This window comes from Cygnus atratus, chromosome 6 (genome assembly GCF_013377495.2).
Source record: "Cygnus atratus isolate AKBS03 ecotype Queensland, Australia chromosome 6, CAtr_DNAZoo_HiC_assembly, whole genome shotgun sequence".
NCBI lineage: Eukaryota > Metazoa > Chordata > Aves > Anseriformes > Anatidae > Cygnus > Cygnus atratus.
This window is the reverse complement of record NC_066367.1, coordinates 40,485,910-40,506,218: the sequence shown is the minus strand read 5'-3', so window position 1 is coordinate 40,506,218 and position 20,309 is coordinate 40,485,910. Positions and strand designations below refer to the sequence as shown.

General features: G+C 41.5%; 1 protein-coding gene across 1 annotated transcript in view; it reads left to right on the top strand.

The window, feature by feature from the left end:
* The first annotated feature begins 1,847 nt into the window (after positions 1-1,847).
* The window catches only part of BAZ2B (bromodomain adjacent to zinc finger domain 2B), a 139,331-nt gene continuing 120,869 nt past the window's right edge, over positions 1,848-20,309 (top strand). The window contains 1 exon segment of the mRNA XM_050711467.1: positions 1,848-1,955. The gene's annotated coding sequence lies outside the window, so the exon portion shown is untranslated.

The following is a 20,309-nucleotide window of genomic DNA, read 5'->3' as shown; positions in this document are numbered from 1 at the left end:
ATTTTTTTTCCGAAGAACATTATTAGCAAATTTTGAGGTTAGAGAGGTACTGACCCAATCAAACACGTACAGAGCTTGGCCTCTGAGTTAATTAAATATGGGTTAATAACATATTATAAGGAAATCATTGTCCTTATTACAGTTATTAGGTAGTTAGTCAAATTATAGCTTCAAAGGAATGCAGAGCATGGAGAACTCAGGACTAAATTATGCATTTGAACCTTAGGCCAGCTTTTACTGTTGAGACAGTTTGCTGCTAAGAGAAATTGTGTCATCGAAATTAAATGCCGTTCTGAGGATGGAAGGTTCCAGTTTTTAATGAAATTACCGAGTGTGGTGTAGTGAAATGATTAAAATCTGTATTCTGGGAACGTGGCAGGGAAAAAAAATCAATATATGTTAGCAAACCTGTGCTGCCTGATGTGAATCCTGGGAATGAAATAAACTAGTACAAAAATAACAATTAAAAACATACCAGCACATTAATTTATTTAGCGTGAGTCTCATGAGACATCATCTTTGCTAATTTTTAGCATACATTGTACTGTGTAATGGGAAGCTTTCTTTTCTCCTATCTGTATTAGGCAGCATTTTTGCCCTTCCCCCAGTGTCCCTGCATCGCAATCATTGTGCTTGCACTTATTATGTTACAAATGACCGAGGTGAGGCTGACATTCTCATTGCATGCAAAAAGAGCTAGTCTGCCAAGCTTTTTTTCCCCTAATGAAGCAGCTTTGTGAAATCTCCCCATGTGTTAATACTAATGAAGATCCTCCAGCACAATTAAAATCGCAGCCAGAGGGTGAAGAGGAAACAGAAAACAATGGCATCTTTCTGCATATACATATTTCTTTGTGCTGAGATCAGCTTTATTTGGAAATAATGTTAATTTCAAAAATGCTCGTATGCAGCATTTAACCAGGCAAACGAGCCGAACGTATTTTTGAGTTCTGCAAATGCAATTTTAAGTAGCTCGTACTGAGAAAACGTACTCATTGCACTGTGGTATAACTTTAAGTCTATGCTGTTACGGTTTATGGAGAGCAATGTCTTGCTCCTGAAGCGTACTTTAACCCTGGCTGAGTTTGAGACTGTGCCAAAGAAAGAAAAAAGAGGATACCACGTGTGTAAATGGAAGCCGTGTTGGAGGGAAGCACAGGCTTCTCCTCTTTCACAAATAACCCTGGCTAGGTGGTTTCTTAACAAAAAACTGGCGTTTAAAAAAAAAAAAAAAGAAACAGGTTGTGTCAATAGCTGGTGAATTTTAAGTTCAACATAGCGTGAACTTAATCTCCTGCCCTTCTTAGCTTAGTTTAACATAAATTTAATTTATGTAGTTCTCATGAAGTATGAACGGTGAGCGTTGCTTCCACACGCAATCCCCGATTTGATCGGCTTCTTGAAAATGTCTCCCCTTGGGGGAGACGGGTCGCCTTTTTGCCAGTCGATGGCTATTGTTCGTAGCGGAGCACCTTTGATCTTCTTAAAGCCTGGACTTAATCTGCAGCGCGAGATGCCGCGTCGGTACTCGGGGTGGACTACCGCGTTTGTGCCCCGAGCAGGCAGTCCGTCGCCAAAAGCGGCCCAGATGCGGGCGGGCGTCCTTTTGTCGCGCTTCGGCGAGCGACGGCCGCGCGCAACTTTTCCTCAGCGACGAGAGCGGCGCGGGGGCTGCGCCTGGCGGCCGGCCGGCGGCCCCGGCCCGGCGCCGTGACGCGCCTCCCGCTGCCGGCCGCGGCCGCGCGCGACTTTGGCGGGCGGCGGGGGAGCCGCGGCGTGACGTCACTCCCGGCCGGCGGGCCCCAGCCAACCTCGCCGAGCCGCCGGCCTCGCCCGGCGCCGCGCGCGCCCCCGCCCGCTCCGCGGGGCCGCGCGCGGCTCCCGGCAGCGCTGGGCAGGGGACGCCTTCCGGCACGCGCAGCCGGGCGGCGGGCAGAGCTCTCCCGGCCGCGGAGGTGAGGCGGCGCGGCGGGGTGTGCGGGTGCGTGTTGGGGGTCCTGGGGAGGAGCCGGGCCGCGGAGCGCTGCGGGGCCGAGCCGCGGGGGCTTCGCGCGGGGAGCCTCGGCTGGCGCCTGCCCGCCTCGCCGCCCGGCCCCGCGGAGCGGGTCGCGCCTTTGTTGAGCGGGGCCGGCCGCGGCGTGAGCCCCCGCGGGGTCCTGCTCGGGCCGGGCCGCTGGGACCGAGCCCCGGTGGAGGCGGCCGGCGCCGGGCGTCCCGCGGCGGGGTCCCGCACGGCTTCCAACTTGGCAGCCGCTGTCCGGCCGGGCCGCCCCGGTCAGCTCCCCGCCGGGCGGCTGCCGGCGGCCCTTTGTGTGGCGCGGCGCGGCGCCCGCCGCCCCCACCCCCCGGCGCTGCCCCGTGTCCCTCGGCCCCGTCGGCCGCGGCTGTCAGGCCCGACCCCGGCGGTGCGCGGAACGGCGTGAGGTGGGCGGCGGGGAGCCGGCGGCGGGCGCGATCAGCGCCCCGGCACGGGCGGCGCCGGGCCCCCGCCTCCCCCCCGCTCCCAGCGCGGCCGAGGCCCCTGGGCGGCGGGAGGGCGGCGGGGCGCGGGGCCGGCCGGCCGGCGGCGGCAGCGGGGCCGGGAGCGGGACCGGCCGGGAGCGGGAGCGGGCGCCGCCGCCGCCGCCTTCCTTTGTGCGCCTCGGTCCCTGACGGAGGGAGACGGGCAGCTGCGGCCCTGGACCGAGTTGTTGAAATTTATCCCTTTGTGTATATTACAATATCCTCCATTTTTCCTGCCCTCTAAACAACGAGCCTCTCGCCATCTTGGGCAGTTTGTTATTCCCGAGTCTGTCCTGTCTGTCTCTTTTAGGGGGAATATGTGGAAACCCTGAAAGTCTTTCAGGATGAGACTCGAAGTTTAGGAAATGTTGCAGGGACAGACAGTGACGTCATGTAAAGTTTAAGGAGAATTTTTCCAAGAGTGTGCACTTTCCCCCGGAATTCCTCCCGATCTCAACCACACTTTAAAGAGAAGGGTTCCTAGCTGAGCCTGCACGTCCAGGGAACAGTAATAGTGCATTCCTTCACTACCTTTGTAACAGGTAGAGAAAAAATTACGATTTTGATTATTCCCTCCTCTCCCCCCTTTTTTTTTTGTCCTGGACTTTCAGTATTGAATTTCTAATTCTTACTTAACTGTTCGGTTGTTAAAAGAAAAAGTGAATCCAAAGTTATGTGAAATAATGATAATAAAATAATCCGGAGACTTATTTATATTTATGGAAATTATCGAAGGTGAAAAACTTGGTCCAGAATCTTCCCTGAGGAATAAAGAGTTTCTAGCTGGGATGAGGAACGTGGAAATACGCAGTTTTTTCATTTTGATGTGACACATTTTGGGGGCATATTTGGAAGCAACAGATATTTTAAGCTGTATTGTTAAAAGGTTCCTCTTGGAAAATATCTCTCTATATACGTATCACATGTAGTTTGGGTTTATGTTGCATATGCTATATAACATGGACGGTAAAGTGTAGTTACTGTGCTGAATTCAGTACAAAATAAATCTCTTTCACTGCTGGCTATCAGGACTGTGTCAACTGTTGCAAAAAGGGAAACAACAAAAGGTAGCGTTGTTATAATTTACTTCTCAGTTACACTTTTTTTTTTAACATCTCATAAAAGTTTCCATGGTCACATGGTAATTCTGGGTGAAACACTACATAATTGATAAGGAAAACCTGTTGTAGGTAAAGTTCCATTTTTTCATTCCTTTTCCTGTACTCGTCTCACTTACTGCATATTTACAGTAACACTAATGGGAACATGAAACTGCCTGTATTTCATTTGCATTTCCTTTGTCTTCAAGGGTGGGAAAAGCATTGACAACAGTTAACCTAGAAAGAAAGAGGAATAGCTGTTAGTACATAAAGACTTTTTCTAACCAAGTCGCTATTGAATGATGTATTTAAGGTATCCTAGAGGTCATGTTGGAAGAAATGTCAGATATTTACTGCAGTGTGTGCCTTTTTTTTTTTTTAATGCATTAGAAAGAATGGCAGAGTTGGCTTGTTTGCCAGCAACATGAACCATGAACCTTAGGTAGATGAAAATGTTGAAATAGTTAAAAGCACGTAGAACAGATGGCTCTAAATTATACATGCAGCAAAGGTCTTAGACGATGTGGCAGATTACAAATGGTGAGCAACAGAGGATAAGCCGTTTCAGAAAATGATAGTTACTATATTTGATGTCTTGTACCTGTAATAAACTATGTGCGTACTTTTGTCACAGTGCTGCAAAAGCAATAAACTACATAAGAAAATGGTAGCTGAGGTAATTTTTGTAAAGTGTATATAGAGGAAACACTAAGAATTGTTAAGGGATCTCTGATGATAAAGAAATATTGTTCTCTTCAAGCATTTTTTTTTTTTAATTGTAGCAGTTCCTTGTAAGCAGTGGAGTAAGCAGTGGAGCATTAATATTGTGTTGTGTTGAAGTTCTTCATAAATAGAACCCTTTGGATAGTAAAAAAAAAAAAAAAAAAAAAAAAAAAAAAGAACTTTCTTTAGAGAGTCTGTCAATGCATCCTTTTCAGTAGCGACTCAAAGTTATTTCTGAACGGCACAAAGTTTTGTGACTAATGTGTAGTAGTAGTAGACTAGAACTGCACTGCTGGTATTTATCATCCTACTTATTTTAATTATTATTATAAATAAAGCTAAATCCCGATGTATTGGTTTCCTTTCAGTTCAGTGTTTTCAGAAAAAATACTTCTAAGTCATTTTTGTAGACCGTTGTAGGTTGTCAATAACATTGTAAATTTATTTGAACAGTGTTAGGGGAAAGACAATACATGCTTTGTGATTCTGGGGAGAAAGATGTTTATGAAAATCAGCTAAGGTGCTTTGAATTTTCGAAGGATAAATTATCACTATTTTTTACATTATGCGGGGAATAAGCAGTGGTTTGTCATTTCAGTGGTTAGTCGTTATTTTCAGTAATTATTTAATCTTTATACTGACCTTACGGTGAGAAGAAATTGCTACAAGACACATTTTTGTCTTGTGAGACGCTGAAAATGCCAATGAAGAAAGTAATGGAAGTCCTTCTAGGGCCTGTTGCCCTTTTTCTCATTTTTTTTATTTGCATATTTATTATAGAACTGCAGTGTAAAGGAGCAGATGTTTTGGAAAACATCCTGATATGTTGCTTTTTCTTATGGGAGTGTATAACTGTTCCTTCTGATGCATCGACTTGACAGCTGGTTGATTTCATGGAGCTGCTAAGAAGCCATTAGTGGCGTCATTGAATTGAAACAGAACAGTCACTCCCAGCTTGAACTGCAGTTGTTAGTGTCTTTGCAACTTCAGTGTTCTTACACAAGATGTGGAATATCACAGTTGCAAAGAAGGGGAGGTTCATGCTCTGTCTCGTCTCCCTGAATTAGTGGTAGGGAGGTATCAGTAGTACTTGACTGCTTTTAGTTTTATAAGGTGCTTACCATGGCATATGCAGTATTGAGGGCTAAGATCTGATGTGTTGCGAGGCATAGTTAACACAACCAAAAATGCAATGTCTTCTGCACACACACACTGATACATTAAGAGCATCCCACAGTTCAAGTTACTTCATGGTTATATTTTTGTCCCTAATACAGGTTTCTTTCAAGACCTTCTACTTTCTTCTTGGTGCTAAACAGGAGGAGGAAAAAATAAAGTAAACCTCTAGAATGTAGTTGTTTTTCTCAGAGAAAAATGTAATAGAGACTTGGGATAAAGATGTAACATAGTACTGAGCATCTTTTTTTGAAAAATGAGCAACATGTCATGCCATGTTTTAAGCTAGTTTGTGTTCATAATGACGTCAGTATTTCTTCTAATGGCAGGCATCGAGGACAGCAGTGTTTTTTGTGATTATTTACTCTAGATCATCCTAAATATTGACTAAGTGGAATAAATGTATCAGTCAAATATTTTAAAGAAATCAGATATTTCTGATGAGGGTTGCATTATGCGGAATTCAAGATATAGGTAGAGTTGATCTTTCCCATTTCACAAAAAAAAGTAAATGAAACATCCTGTGTTGTAAGAGAGATGTATGGTTTTTATTTTATTTTTTATGCTGCTACATTTCAGATTAAAAGTCATTTTACTGTGTTTTTACTGTGCAATGGTTGAATGAAAAAGTGCATCTTTGTTGGGGGAGCTGAAGTCATTTCCTGCTTAATCTTTGGGACGAGGAATGGGATCAAGGGTACCGTATTAGAAAAATTAGAGAAAGTAAATCCTCCCCAGCCAATTTTACCTGCTTTAAAAAGAATCGGCCAGAGGTGAGTCACCACTTCTCATTCGAGTTTCTTAGTACTTTTGTGAAGGTGAGAAAGTATTGGTTTCACTGTTAGACTCTGACGTACGTAAGGATTTACTCTTTTACCACCATCATAAGAAGTTGACGGTAGAGGTGAAAGATAAACTGTCTTCGCTGACTACTCTATAGCGTGACTGGTAGGTACTTCGCGAAAACTGAAATGCCCGTGGTTTGTTAGTTTGAGAAGTTGCTACTTGATTGCTTAAGTTGACTGTTCAAAAAAATGGGACCATATTTTTATCTGGTCTCTGCAGAATGATGATGTATTTTTCACCTTAAAAATAGTTTTTGCCTTAAAAATGTATGATTAAGAGCCCAAGTAGTAACGCAGAACATCTAATACAAATAGCACACCACTTCATATAATAGATGAGTTTAAGTCTTTACTTGCTTTTTTTAACCTTTTCTCTGCCCTAAATTTACACCTACATAATGCCCTGGTCTTCAGACATTCTTTACCAAATAACTAATAAAAATACTCAGTGTACTTTTTAAAGTACAGACTTTTCCTTTCTAGAAAGAAAATAAACCAAAAAATACCTGATTTTACAGTGTAATTTCTTTCCTTTCTTCCTTTCCTTTCCTCCTTTCCTTTCCTCGAGAAATAGTGACTCTATTGCTGCAGTAGCATTTAATGAGACCACCAGGTGAAAGAAATGCTCCTGGTGAGGAAGTCGTCTTGTTAGCAGTTTTATAATGTAGCAATAAGGAAAGGAGATTTACCCTGCTTACTTTAAAAGAATCAATTTATGCATTTGACATAATTCCTAATAAAAAAAATCTTTTATGTTTATGTGGATGTTTTTCTTTTTCAGATCGGAGGGGAAAAGACAAATATGAAAGAAAGTACCCATTTAAAAACTTATCTAATGGCAGGTGATATCTCAGATGAGTCTCTGAAAAGTATGGACTTGCAAAAAAGATAGATTGGGCTTGTCAGCGTCCCTGTCCTTTCCAAAGGGTGATGGTTGTTGTCATTGACACGAAATCTTCCCCATTGCCTTCCTACTCACGCCCATCAGGGCCTCCCGAATGTCCTTTGCTGGGTTTAAAGGACACATGACTCTTTTCACTTGATGTAGGTCAGGCATTGTAAGGAACTGAACGGGTTAAGCCTTGGTAGTTTGCAAGAAGAGATTGCGGAGATTTAGCTAGCCCCTGGGGGGGGCATCACACAAAACCTTAAACAAGTGAACATGTAAAGGCACCACCTGAAAAAGTTATCTACCTGATGGAGTGTTTACTATTGTGAATAGTCCCATTGAAACCGATGGGACTGCTGAGTGTAAGGACTGAGTGTAAGGACTTGTCACCGGAAGAGCAAGTAGGTTCAGAAATAATATCGTGACTGTCAGACCATGTCATCATCTTGGAGCCTCAGAACTTCAACTCTGGAGCTGTTGGAAGGGATAGCGAGGAATTTTCTTTTATGAACAGAAACCCTTACTAGTGTGCTCTTGCAAATTAGAGGCAGCGTAAGCTAGATTTTCTTCAGAATATATATTAAATATGATGATACAGTGGTACAAAATACTCTGCCTAGCTGCTGTTGATTTGGAATCTATGAAGATTCAGTCTTTGATGACAAGCTAAAACTTTGAAATCTTCTAGGGAGTTGTTTTTTTTTTTTCCCTTCACTTAGAATATGTAACTAACAAATCTTGATTGTGACATAATTAATCAATTTGTATAGAGAAACTTACGCGTTTTCAATGCTGAAATATTCTATTAAACAGTGTATTGCATTTTATCAGATTATTATTTTAAAACAGTGGTTGTTGGGGGGTATTCAAATATAATCAGCAAAAAAAAACCCATAACCTCCTCCTCAGTCCTCAGTGTTTTCTTGCACGAGAGAAATCCAGTTTGATGATGATTATTGCAGTGGTCCATCTGATGTGTAGTGACGTAATTGTGTGGATTTTGCCCCATTTTCTGTTCTTACACTTTTCCACAAGGATGCACTCATTAATCAAAGATGCTGCACTCCTGCTGAGGGCAGAGAGGTTCATCAAATTGGCAGCCAGTTCGGTGTAAAGAACGGTGTAGTGAAGCTCTTAATGTGCTGGGACATAAATAAATCTAAGGTCTTTGTATGCAAACCTTGGAGGTTAATACTGTATAATTCAATGTCCTGTCTTTGTTTTTATGATTGATGTTTTAAAATGTTTGAGGCATGATGCGAGCCTAGGAGGTCAGGGCTGACAATGTGATTGGCTGAAGCAAAAAAGTGTCAGCTTGGCTGAGACTTCGTGTGTGCTGCAGAGGTTTTCTTTTTTTTTTTTTTTCTTTCCTTACTTTTTGCTGGGAGATAATTGTTGTATTGCCTGAGCTGTTATAGGAAAGTTCTAGAGATTGACAAACCCTGCTGTGATAATGGACTTAGTGCATGAAATGCCAGTAGCGTGGTCCTATTTGTTCTGAAGCTTACTGCCGTTTGTATCCTTAACGGAGCTAACGTGTAGAACAAGCCAAAACTACTGGGATTTCTCTGTAGAAATAGTGCTGGGATTTGGCTTTAACATGGATCGCTTGCATATTCATAATTTAGGAACAGCTGGTTAGAGCAAGCACGTAGTCATTTGCAAGCTATTATAAACCATTCCAGTCACACATGGAGGCTGTGATAGAGGTTTTTTTTATTGATCTACCTGCATTTGAAATCTGGTCACTGCAGCCACAGAGGCCTTTCATTTCAGCCAAGCTTGCAACACAGAACAGCCTCAATATTAAATATTCAATTCTAAGAAAATGCTGAATAAAATGATAAAATGTGAGCTTTAGAGAAACAAAATGTAAGGGTCAGCAGTGACGCGCGTCTTAAATAACAATTGTTTATGTAAAGCAGCCTAAAAAAATAACGTCAACCAACTGCTGTAGTCCTTTGATTTCTTTCAATTTTCCAAATAAGAAATCATTAGACTTATCCAAGGTTAGACTGGTAAAACTAATCGCTGAAATATGCGGTTTTAATGCATTGTGTGCCCAGTGCTTTTGGAGGGTAAACCAGAAATATGAAACGTGATTATATTGCACAAAATGGTGGTGTAATAAGCGCAGCCTGTGGAGTATCACATAGAAAAACTAGTGGATATATTAAAACTGACAATACTGTTCACATGGGTAGGATTCTCTGTTTTAATGTTAAATATAAGTACTTAGAAACAATTGCCAGTGGTGACATATAAGCTGTGTGTGTTAGTAAGTGTGATTTGCTGTTGCTGCTGCTGTTTTAATTCCAGTTTTGGTGTTCCTGTTTAGAAATAGTGAGGCATTACCACTAGTTTTTATGCTTAGGTTTATAACTTTTTGGTATCTTTTGTTACCATAGTGATCGAGCCTTCTAAAGGGGAAATTATATTTTTGAATGGCTGTAAAAAAAAAAAAAATATTTCTGAACATCCTTAGTTCCTGTGGGAGTAAGAGGGCGCCCCAAATGCTTGCTTCCATACATATTTTGATCCAGTATCTTCCGTAGGCAGAAATGGTTGCTGAGGAAAGACGTAAATAAATTCTTACTTTGTATGTGTGGAACCAGGAAGATGGGAAGCCATTAAGGAAGGTTCCTTAATGTGTTAGACAGTCAGTTAAAAATACCTGGAGGAGGACATACAGGCCTGAAAGATGGTCTAGTTTTTCAAGCTGTATTAGTTGATTTAATAAAAGATACTATCTCTCCCTACAGCTGTGTTTTTTTTCTCTTTTAAGTAGTTATAGCACTTTAAAAAAAGTCTAACCATAAGAAATGTCAAGTAGTGTTTTTCCATTGCAGCACTGATCATTTTTCATCCTTGGATTTACCCTGAAGCATCTCATTGCTTCTTTTCGATGTTGATGAAAGAGCTAGATCAGAGATAATAGTTAAGACTACAGCTGTGTGGTTTAGGAGAACAGTGAGGCAGAAGAGCAGAGTGCTCCATAGTTCCATTATAAAGCACAGTTTTAAGAGCTTTCAAAGCAAAGAGAATTCATCTATCTTCTTATTTAGCTAGTCTAATATTAGAAACAATAGGGTGCCCATTTTTTCTCTTTAAGAGAAATTACTTTAAGTAGGGCTCTAAAGAAGTGAAATGGATGCTTTGCTCTTTTTTTTTTTTTTAGTGGAAACACTGAATGGGAGTAATCTACTTAGTAATTGTTGACAATCAGAAAGCAGTGGACAGTAACTGAAATGTTCTCACCGTTTTGTGGGTATAAGGCAGTGCTGAAAGGATACTGTCCCAAGGAAAGCGTTATTGAAACAATTGTCTGAGAAGTGGGAAGAAAGTTGAGATCCATTTTCCTATATAAAAACAATGAAAGGGTGTAGATTATTGTACTGTTGAATGGCGTAAAGATAATGGATTTTCTTCTTGTGTTCAGAGCATTTGTGTATTAGGAGTACTGAATAATTTGAAAAAATTACAGCAATACATTCCAGCAATTCTCCATCGTTCTGACGCCTTAGTAGAGAAAACACTCAGATTGGCAATCGTACCTTGAATGTAGTGGAGAAAGATTTGGAACATGGGGTTTAAGAAAAGTGGGTGGATGGGACAGCAATTGCTGTCTTTTTAAGAAGTGCTTTCAAATTTTTATTCCTAAGACTTCAGTGTCATCTTCACTAAGAGAAATGCATTTTCAAACAAGAGTGATAAGTATTGATTCCATAGTTAGTATTGTCCATAGGGTTAGTTTCCATGAGCTGTTTCTTATGACTGTATGAAGTCTGTTGATCATGGAATGGAGTAGTCAAACAGCATGCTGGGAAGGAAAGGAACTTGTAAGATAAAACTAATGTGAAGGGCACTAACTAGTAACTGCAATTGTTACAAGTAATCGCTTGTAAAAATGCACTATTTTCCCTGGTGTAAGGAACTAAAAGGAATATATTATGCTAGTAACTTCTTTTTTTAATGGTGTATATGGCAATTTGGAATACTTCCTTGAATTTTTGGAGAGGTTTTCTGTATGTCAACCTGTTCCTGATTCTTACTAAGATATATTGGTGATCTGTTGACAATTCTTGCAGATCCCAGTAAACTTTTGGCGTTAATTGTTACGTTGTTGTGGATATACAGCATATTGCAAAGTTTACTATGTTGATATAAGTGGTTTATTCAGAGATACAATGAAGTGTAGACTTTTTTTTTTCAGTTGTCTAAATTAATAGTATATTTTGAGACATCTGTTAGTAACGTAAAGCCTGTATCATCCAAACAGGCGCGTAAGGTGGGCAACTGCCCTTTTTTATTTCTTTGGCTCTAAATGCTTTATTTATATTTATATAATTTATTGTAGTTTTGGTATCTTGTAGAGTGCCTAGTATAAATACAGGAGCAGTCACCTAGTGCAGTGATCTGTTTTGTCTGTTTTAGGAAAAGTTTAAAATGTAGTTTAGTGGGATCTCTAACACAGTTAGGGAAGCTGAGTGACTTAATTCGCTTCATACGTTGACCTCAATGGAACTGGCCTGCATTCTATTCATTTTTATAAAACTTGGACTGGGAGAAGAGTACTTTCTTCAGTGTTTGTTTTCCCTGTTGCTTCCAGCAGCATAGGCGATAATACTTGAGTGCTAGTTTAGTTTGGTAATGTGTGTAGATCTTCATCATGTTTTATTTACATACAAGAATTTTATTCTTTAGCAGCCCCTACAAAGTTTCCATATGTAATTTGAGTGATTCATAACTCAATAAATCCTTTATGGTTTACTGCAGAAGTTTGAGTAAATTTTAAAGAGGTATTTTGGTGCCAAATTTCAAATCTGTTTCTTTATAACAGTCACTTAAGAACTTTTTAGGAAAAAAATCCCTTGCAAATTTCTGTGGGTGACCCAGCACAGAAGGTAATACAGAAATAGTAAATCAGTATTTTTGGTTGAAAATGTCACTGCAAGTTGTAGTATGTTGCTTAGCGTGAATTCTGCTGCTTGTGGAAAGCAGTGACCAACAAATGTTTTTTTCAGAGTTGTTTCAGAAGAATTTTTGAACTATACAGAATAGATCTTTTTGAGCAAAAGTTGCATTTTTATGTTAAGATTCAGTCAGACTCAAGATATGCATTGTGAGCACTGTGTAAATATAGCATTGGACAGATTGGTAGATCTGCTAGAGTTCCTACCAGTCTAACAAAGGAACAGTGTGGAGCAGTTACCTATATTGTCTTATGTTACTTAGGAGGTCAGAATGTTAAGGTAGAAAGGAAGATTCATGTATCGTTTTGGATGTATGGTGGTGTACTACTGTGTTGAAAGGTTTCTCTGGCTTGGTAAGAGGGGATATTTGTTTGTATGGCTAATCTTCAAATTTTTCATGCGTATTTTTTAATTCTAAGGTTTGTGATAGTTTACTTGGAGAAAAAAGGATGGTCAGTAAATGACTGGTACCTGAGTTGTTGAATGTAGCTGTGGAAGGACATTCACAGAATCAGATAATGCCCTTTTTTTTTTTTTTTTTTTTGTCAAAACTAAAGTGTTCCCCTCAAAAAAGGGGGAAAAGGGATCTTTCATTTTGTGTCTCTTTAACCATCTTTTCAAGAAGTTGGTTTCTTTTGCGGTTGGCGTGGTGATTGGGCCTGTCTGGCCCTGAGCCCACTGGCTGTGACTTATCCCTCTGCAGTATCGTAATTGAAGTTAGATACTACTTGCTGCTTGAAGATCCATACTTACAGTTATGGTGCTACTGGACAGAAAGATGCCAAATTGACTCTAAAATCTTGTGTTAAAAAGAGTAAGGGGCATCAGATTGCTTCATGTATGTATATATATATATATCATAGAATCATAGTATGGTTTGGGTTGGAAGGAACCTTACAGATCACGTAGTTCCATCCCCCCTGCCACAGGCAGGGGCCATAGAACCATAGAATATCTGAGTTGGAAGGGACCCACAAGGATCATCAAATCCAACTCCTGGGTCCCCAAAGGATCCCTCCCCCCCCCACCCCAGTAAATAAAAAAAATCAGACCATGTGTCTGAGTGCCATGACCACTGCCCTGGGGAGCCTGTCCCAGTGCCCGATCACCCTCTGGGTGCAGAACATTTTCCTAACGCCCAGCCTGACCCTCCCCTGTCCCAGCTCCATGCCGTTCCCTCGGGTCCCATCGCTGTCCCCAGAGAGCAGAGCTCAGCGCCTGCCCCTCCGCTCCCCTCGTGAGGGAGCTGCAGGCCGCCATCAGGCCTCCCCGCAGTCTCCTGTTCTCCAGGCTGAATGATCCAAGTGGCTTCAGCCACTCCTCATTTGTCTTTTCCTCTAGACCTTTTACCATCTTTGTTGCCTTCCTTTGGACACTCTCTAACAGCCGTATAATTTTGTTATAACTGTTATGCCCCAAATTGCACATAGTACTCTAGGTGAGGCCGCACCAGCACAGAGTAGAACCAGACCATCACTTCCCTTGACCAGTTAGCAATGCTGTTCTTGATGCACCCCAGGATATGTTTGGCCCTCCTGGCTGCCAGGACATGCTGCTGGCTCATGTTCAGCTTGCTGTTGATCAAAACCCCCAGATCCCTTTTGGCAGGGCTGCTCTTCAGCATCTTGTCCCCCAGTCTGTACATATAACCAAGGTTGCCCCTTCTCAGGTGCAGAATCTGGCATTTGCTCTTGTTAAACTTCATATTGTTGGTGATTGCGCAGCTCTCTAATTTGTCCAGATCTCTCTGCGAGGCCTCACCACCCTTGACAGAGTCAACAGCTTCACTTAGTTTGGTATTGTCCACAAACTTGTTTGGGGGTATGTAAGGAAAGGTTGGACGTGGTGCTTAGGGACATGGTTTAGTGGGGGATATTGGTGGTAAGGGGATGGTTGGACCAGGTGATCTTTGAGGTCTTTTCCAGCTTTAATGATTCTGTGATTCTATGAACTTGCTCAAAAAACATTGAAGTCCTTCATCCAAAGTGTTTATGAAAACATTGAAGAGGATGGTCCTAAACTGGAGCCCTGGGGAACCCCACTAGTGACGTGTCGCCAGCCTGATGTAACCCCATTTACAAGAACCCTGTGGGCCCAACCCATCAGCCAATTGTTCACCCATCTTATTATGCTCTTATGTAACTGTGTTCTGGTCATTTTGTCCAGAAGGCTACTGTGCAAGACAGCATCAAAAGCTTTACTGAAATAAAGAAAGATTGCATCGATTGGCTTCCTTTGGTTAACTAGCTGGGTGATCTTGTCGTAGAAGGAAATTAAGTTTGTTAGACATGACCTTCCCCTAGTGAACTCATGTTGGCTCTGACCGAAGACTGTGTTGTTCTTTAGGTGTTTTTCAACAACTCCCAGAGTAATCTTCTCTGTAATTTTACCAGGCACTGAAGTGAGACTGACAGGCCTGTAATTGCAAGGCTCTTCTTTTTTGCCCTTCTTGAAAACTGGGACCGCACTTGCCAGCTTCCAGACAACTGGGACCTCTCCAGATTCCCAAGACAGTTGAAAAATAATTGAGAGAGGCCCCACAATGACATCAGGCAGGTCAGTGAGTACTCTGGGATGAATCCCATCAGGCCCCATGGACTTGTATGCATCCAGGTGGAGCAGCAAATCCTGCACAAGGTTGGGGTTAACTGGGAGTTTATCGTTCCTACAGTCACAGTCCTTCAACTCATGGGCTGGGGTGGGGTCCCAGAGCCTGTCACTGGTGTTGATGAGATGAAAAATGAATTACACATCTGCGCTTTGTCGATATCCCTGTTTTTGAGGTGAGCGTCCTCATCAAGTATCAGACCAATGTTTGCCCTGGTCTTCCTTTTCCCATTAACATCCTTTAAAAAGCCTTTTTTATTGTCCCCCACACTGCTGGCCAGCTTCAACTCTAATTGAGCTTTGGCCACCCGAATTCTCTCTCTACAAAGGCGAACGGTATCCCTGTAGTCCTCCCATGTCACTCGACCTTGCTTCCAGTGGCCATACACTTTCTGCCTAAGCTCTTGAAGAAGATCCCTGCTCAGCCAAGCCATCCTTCTGCCCCTCCTGATTGACTTCTGGCATTTTGGAATTGCCTGTTCCTGTGCTCTTAAGAGGTGGTGCTTAAAAACCGACCAGCATTGATAGACCCCAGTGTCTTTAAAAGCAGTTTCCCAGGGGACCTTACTGACTAGTTCCCCGAGCAGTCTGAAGTCTGCTCTCCTCTAATTCAGAGTTGAAGTTTTGTTGGCAGTTTTCTTCCTATCACCAAAGATTTTGAATTCAGCTACCTCACGGTCTCTATGGCCAAGGCAGCCACCTGTCACTACTTCGCCCACCACACCCTCCAAGTTTACAAGCAACAGGTCCAGAGGGGCACCTTCTAGTTGGCTCTCTTAGTACCTGTAACAGGAAGTTATCATCAAGGTGCTTCAGGAATTTCCTGGATTTGCTTGTCTCAGCTATGTGATATTCCCAGTTGACATCTGGCAGGCTGAAGTTGGGATGCCACCCACTTGATCAGGTTGCTCAATTTTGTAAGAAAATTTTGGGTTTAGTGTGATGTCACTAAATGCTTTATGGAGTTTGATTTAAATTCTGATTTATTGATAAAGTTTTACTCTGAAAAAATAACAGCCACATGCAGATCAAGAGTAAATTAAGACCTTTCAGGATGTGTTTTCAAACCACATACTTAAAATCCATGAGATCCATATTGATTTCTTTTATTGGGTTGCCTGTCTTTACAATAAGTGATGTCAGAATTTTTGTTGGCTTGTTTAAAATGCGTGATTTTTCTTCTAGTGAGGTAATTTGAAACTATTATAGTTATACTCTGGGCTGAGTTTTTCTGTTGACAAAAGAAAGTTTTACCGTGGTGAAGAAACACTATGCTTATGGAGAGGTCAGAATGAACTCGAAGAGTCCCAGGATACAAAGTGGCTGCCTGAAATTCGTCACAGACTAATATGGGGTGATATACATGGAGCAGAGAGAAGCGGCCATCACTAACTAAACACACACAGTGATGCATTCTAAAATAATTACCTGAAATCACATAGCAATATTGGAGTCAGTGCATTGCTTGGTTAAAAGTACCGGTTGAGCAGCAGTCAAAATGCAAATGTGACACGTTGCTGGGAAAAGAATAAAGAACGGAATGGAAAACATGTAAGCTACTCTGCATTACTTCAGGTCACCTTGTGTCAAGTAGGAGAAGAAAAAGCAAATAATACGGAAAGGAATCATCAGTTATGGAATGTTTTCCATATAAGATGAGAGTAAACAGTTGTCTTCATCTTGGGCTATGTGACCAATTGCTATAAACTCATACTTGGCATAGAGAAAGTAAATAAAAAACAAATTCTGGACATTTCAAATATGACTGAAATAAATTGTTAGAACTAAAATCACCTGGTGAAACAAAACCCAATAGTTGGTTAACATAAAACAAGAGCTAGTGCTTTCCATGTGATGACTGATTAAATTGCAGAATCATCCTTGGATGCTGTAGTGATGAAAATTGCAATGTACTTAGAATGATCAGGTAAGTTAATATAAGGTGTCTGTCAGTTGCTGCTGAACAGTGATTCAAATGTCATGTTACATTTGTGAAATCATTATACTTGTGATTGCGGAGTGGAGGATCTGTACCTTCTTCATTCAGAATTACTGTTGCTGTTTATATTGTTCTTATAAATGTTAGTGTGGTCTTTGGTAACTTGTGTAGATGAATTAATAGATGCCAAAATATAAAAATACATATATGATTCTAATGACTACAGAGATTTTATTTTTTTTATTTATTTTTTGCGAGGGATTGAACTGTAAACATCTTTGGCTTGTGATCATTTACCAGGTTTCTTCAGTCATTTCTAATTGTCCTGTCCTTCAGTTTTGGTTCCTTACTGTACTCTTTTGCACTGAGTTTGTTAACGTGCATTCTTCCATTAACATGGTACAGAATAATTTTATGTAATGTAACTTCAAACCTTACAGATTTTTCCCATATTCCTTTTCTTCTCTATACCCATGTGTGTCTGTGTCTTAGGTATATCACATGTGAGGTCATTAAGAGGTTTGCAACACTTGTGAGCTTAGTCCCCACCCAGGACATTCCAGTATTTGTTTACCTTCGAGAGAATTGGACTAGATGATCTTTGAAGGCCCCTTCCAACTGAACTGTTCTATACTAATAGCTACACAGAATCCGAGAATGGCTGAGGTTGGAAGGCACCTCTGAAGATCATTGGGTCCAACCCCCCTGCCAAGCAGGATCACCCAGAGCATGTTGCGCAGGATGGCATCCAGGCGGGTTCTGAATATCTCCGAAGAGGGAGACTCCACAACCTCTCTGGGCAACCTTTGCCAGCGCTCGGTCACCCTTCCAGTAAAGAGGTGCCCTCTCATATTGAGATGGAGCCTCCTGTGCTTCAGTTTGTGCCCGTAGCCTCTCATCCTCTTGCTGGGCACAACTGAAAAGAAACTGGCTCCATCCTCTTGACACCCTCCCCTCAGATATTTATACCCATGGATGAGGTCTCCCCTCAGTCTTCTCTTCTCCAGGCTAAACAGGCCCAGCTTTCTCAGCCTGTCCTTGTGTGACAGGTGCTTCAGTCCCCTCATCATCTTAGCAGCCCTCCTCTGAACTCGCTCCAGTAGTTGTATGTCCCTCTGGTACTGGGGTGCCCAGAACTGGGCACAATACTCCATGTGTGGCCTCAGCAGGGCCGAGCAGCTGGGGAGGATCACCTCCCCTGACCCGCTGGCAACACCCTTAAATAAAGCCCAGCATCCCCTCGGCCTTCTTGGCCACAAGGGCACATTGCTGCCTCCCTCCCGGTCAGCCTGCTGTCCACCAGGGCTGCCAGGTCCCTCTCTGCAGAGCTGCACTCCAGCAGGTCAGCACCCAGCCTGGACTGGTGCTTGGGGTTATTCTTCCTAGGTGCAGGACCCTGCACTTGCCTTTGTTGAACTTTGTTGAACTTGAGGATCAAAGGAGAAAGGTGCTCAGAAAAAAAATCAGCCCATGAAAAGGCAGTTAAAAAACAAACAGACCAAAGGAATCCTTTATGTTTTGCAGTATTGTACTGGCAGAGATGTGATTGCAGTTTTGTTCAATCAGAAGCCTCATTTCTTTTTTGTCTTGAGCCAGTGGCCAAGTTTAGCAGTGACTGGGTAGTACTCACCGAGAGTATTGTAGATGTAATCTCCGCTGCCTGTGGCAACTCAAGACTGAGCTGCTCAGAAGGAGAAAAATGGAGAGAGAACAAAAGCAATTTCTGTTCTAAAATAGGAGCTTGGGACAAGCCCATTGATTACGGTGCCAGATTTGCATGAGCAAATGAATGAGGACTATGCATATGGCAAAGTACGTGTGTTCTTATATGGGGTGTGTGTGTGAAGGATTTTTGCTGGGTGATGAATTTTCACGCTGTGCAGATTGTTGTATAAATTAAGAGTTTGATGCTCCAGATCATACTTCTGTAGTTATTTTTGCAGACCTATTTTTTGACTTCTCTCCTTCTGCTTATAATTTTGTAGTTTATATTTATTAGTGTTTTGGAGTACAGAGGTCTTTTTTTTTTTTGTGAGTAGCACTTCTACCTAAGCTGTTGTTTATCCTCTCTATTTGTTTTTCCTGCTGCCATGTGAGTTGCCATGGGAGCAAAAGCCGAACTGGGAACCAGCAGACAGCAACTGAAGTTGGGAGGATCCTGGCTTAGTTTCTCCTTCTCTTTCCATGGGAGCAGATGTTTTAGAAGGGAGGATAACGTAAATACTTAAATTACTCTGGCAACTCTCACTTACCTTTTTGTGAATCATCTGACATGGAAAAAGAGCACTTAAGAACGACGTTTTCATTCTGAACGTCAGGGCAAGGCCGTGAGTAGTCAGATTAATGTGTCAATAGAAAATGTTGAAAAGCAGCTTCATTTTAGCTTTTGGGAAATGATTTCAGGATTTGATATGTAAATGTGTTCTCTTAAGAAAGATTGTCTGCCTTTCCATTAAATCCTAAGCCCAAACATTTTGGACTATGCTGCATGTCTCCAAAAATATCTTTCAGGCATGGATTTAGGTAACTTTTGGTAGATGTAAGTAAAATTTAGACCAAACTACAGAGGTGTCTTATAAGCAAAACAACATGTGCTTTAGCCAAATACAAGATTCTAAAAAACAGTGACATGCAATCAAAGCAATTTCTGTTGAAACTTTGTGTGAACAAATGTTTGGACCATGGACTGTACTCTTCTAGGCCTCAACTGTTAAATCAATCCTAGAGTAGTTTTACAAATTCCTAGAGCACTGACTGTGTTCTATAATTCTATAACTGCTTAAAAAAATTACAGGGGTTTAAGAGAACGTTTGACACCATAGACTATTTGCTGTGATGACTTTGGATAGTTGCTGTTGTATTTGAATGTTAAAAAAAACAAAAAAAAACCCCCCCACACAAAAAATCTATTTTTCTGTATATGCTTTCTACATTTTAAAATTGGAATTCCGTATTTGCATAACAGGTTTTTACGTCCCAAACTGTCTGAAACAGTGTCAAAGGTGCTGACATGAAATGTTTTAAAGAGGAAGAAAATGTTTGAGCAAGGTTTTGCAAGCATGTTGTTAAAACTTTGTTAAAAAAGGAGTTTTATTTTTTGTGAACACATAGCTCCTCTTTAAATAAAGATTTGTCTTGGATGTATTTAAAGACACTTTTAGCAACTTTAAGAGAAACTTTCTTCAATGTAGTGCAGAATTTTAGAAATGGTCATGCTGTGAAACTACTAGCAAAAGTGTTTAAGGTGCAAAAATGGGTTAGTTAGTTAGCCAATACAAGTTCTTTCACTTCTTTGGGAAGTAATTGTTAGCAGTGCAGTAATCCAAACTGTTATATGAATAGTACCAATTTCCTGTAAATTACGACTTAAAAAATGGTAGTCATCTTGAGGACTAGGTTGTTGACATCATATTAAATGGAAAAAGCTGTTATCCTAAAGACTTAGAGTATTGCAAGTAAGTGGCAGTTAAGTTCAGTTAAATGAATGTTTGGCTGGAGTAAGAAATAAAAATGATGAAGCTACTTATGTCCTGTGGGGCTTGCAGTAGCTGAGGC